Below are 2,311 nucleotides of genomic sequence, written 5' to 3' on the forward strand. Positions count from 1 at the left end.
CACCTTGATCAGCTTCTGGACGTCTAAACGAGGCTCTTGTTGGTGTGGTTTGTCTTCAAGAAGTGGACATGGCGGCGGTAAAGCGATCACTAGATGGCAGATGGCTTGGACGAAGTAAGATTGGCTTGAGCGAATGGGGTAACTCCTAGGGGAACTATGGTCAGTGCAAGTGCATCGGGCTTCTTGCTAAGATCAAAACCATAGGGGATGATCTCTTTGTTGGCCATGGGGACTAGGGAGGAGGAGAGCTTTGCTGCTATTGGAGAGAGGAGGCCAGGCTTGATCGCATCGTAGATCAGGAGCCTAAGGCTAGGGGAAGCCCCCGAGCCCTAGGCAGAAATTGTGACTGAGTCAGGCTCGGCTGAGTCTCTTTGCCAGATAGTGTGTGCGAGCGTGCCCGATGGGCATAGCCCTCGAGCCCCTGGGTGATCCTATAGGGGTCAGTCGGGGGGTCTTCTTCGTTCGAGAATCATTGGACCCGAGGCTTAACATACCTATATGTTAGATTCTCGTCACCAGGTATCGTTATTTATATTTTTACCACAGGGAAGGATGGGCAGTTGGAATATATTGATAACTTATATGCAAGATGGAGAGATTAACCATAACCAACTTCTACTCACAATAGGGGTAAGTTAAGAGATAAAAATGTATATGATAAGTAATGATAAATGATAAGTAATCACTCAGAGTACTCCTTTCTATGGCATTAGCATGGCTAAGTAGAATATTAGAGGAATAATTCCTAAGTCAGTCAAAGCATACGTTGATTAGTGTAATTACACTTAGTAATCATGGTTAAGATCAACTTCATCTCTACACATAAGGGATATTACTAAGGAAGATTAAGAACAGAGCTTGTCTTCCTTCGTAACTAGATCCTACTTGTCCTATATTCGAGGAGTGGACTACAAAGGACTCAATGGGAGTGTCACATCCGTGATCTACCACATGGCCCAGAATATAGGGTGCATCTATAGGTAAACAACGTATAAGCACCACGCTTACACAATGTCGACCACTCACCCCTTGTAATTTGGAGGGAGCGCTATACGAACTTAGGCTTAAACATAAGGCTAATCTAACTATACTAAGCATATAATCAAAGTAGACGATGAACATGATAACTAGGAATATGATTAATATGAGAAACAATGTTATAACAATTATAGCAAACATATAAAAGTAATGAGAGATACTAAAATGAGGGGGTACAAAAGCTATACAAAGCCACATTCTAGACAAGATCAGGAATCCAAGTGAAGCTTGCCTGTCATAGAACCATCCAATTTATAAGAGCACAAGTACAATAGGAATCACCGAAGCGATCAAACCGTCATATTTGAGCCCATATAAACCCGGTAGTCCAATGAAATCACGAAGGATCTCAAACAACCAACATACAAACCAAGATCGTAGAGATTCAACACAACCCATCACATGTTACAACACAGTTCACAAATATGTCTCATACATCAGAGTTCGAATAATTATTACAAACCAAGTTTGAAAGTAGCGGAAGCAAAGTAGTTTAACATCAACATCACACGTAGTTTAATACAAAGCTAGTGTCATAGTCATCTCCAACCAAAAGCACAAAGGTGAGATGAAACATAGAATGACCATTGCCTATGGTCCTAGTCCTCATCCACAGTAGGAGCAAGACCGTTCTTGCAGTAGCCATGATACATAATGTTATCTGCAACAATGGGAATAAAATCCTGAGTACGAGAAGGTACTCAGCTAGACTTACCCATCCAACTAATATACTAAGACACCAAGGAGTATGTAAGGCTTTATAAGTAGTGCTGGTAGACATTATTTGTAGAAAAAGCATAAGTTATCCCACATCTCTTTAATTGTGAATCACCAGTTATTAGTCCTATCTCATACTAGATTAGCAACTAGCCTATGCCAAACATGTTGGTACCATTAAGTCATCACAATAATAACCATATCTAGTTGAGTTCTTGTATAATCTCATAACCATCATTTCCATAATTTACTACGATGAAAGGAACTCAAGTCAAGTTCTCACTATCCAGGAGATACGGTGATTCAAATCGATTCCTCAGCTGGGGAATTATTCCTAACACACACCCAAGCATACCTCACGAAGGTAGCCTAAAGTCACCTTTGGTACAACTCAGGAACCAAATTCGTGGGTACGACCAGCGCCGCACAATCAGAGAACCACTCTGCCAAGGCTGATCAGACTCTAACCCGCCCTTGGGCTTACACCAATGGCTCTCCACACATCCTTACTACCATCCAGAGTGTGCACTTTTACCGCTCATGGTCCCAGCCTGAA

This window comes from Miscanthus floridulus, chromosome 7 (genome assembly GCF_019320115.1).
Source record: "Miscanthus floridulus cultivar M001 chromosome 7, ASM1932011v1, whole genome shotgun sequence".
Taxonomy (NCBI): domain Eukaryota; kingdom Viridiplantae; phylum Streptophyta; class Magnoliopsida; order Poales; family Poaceae; genus Miscanthus; species Miscanthus floridulus.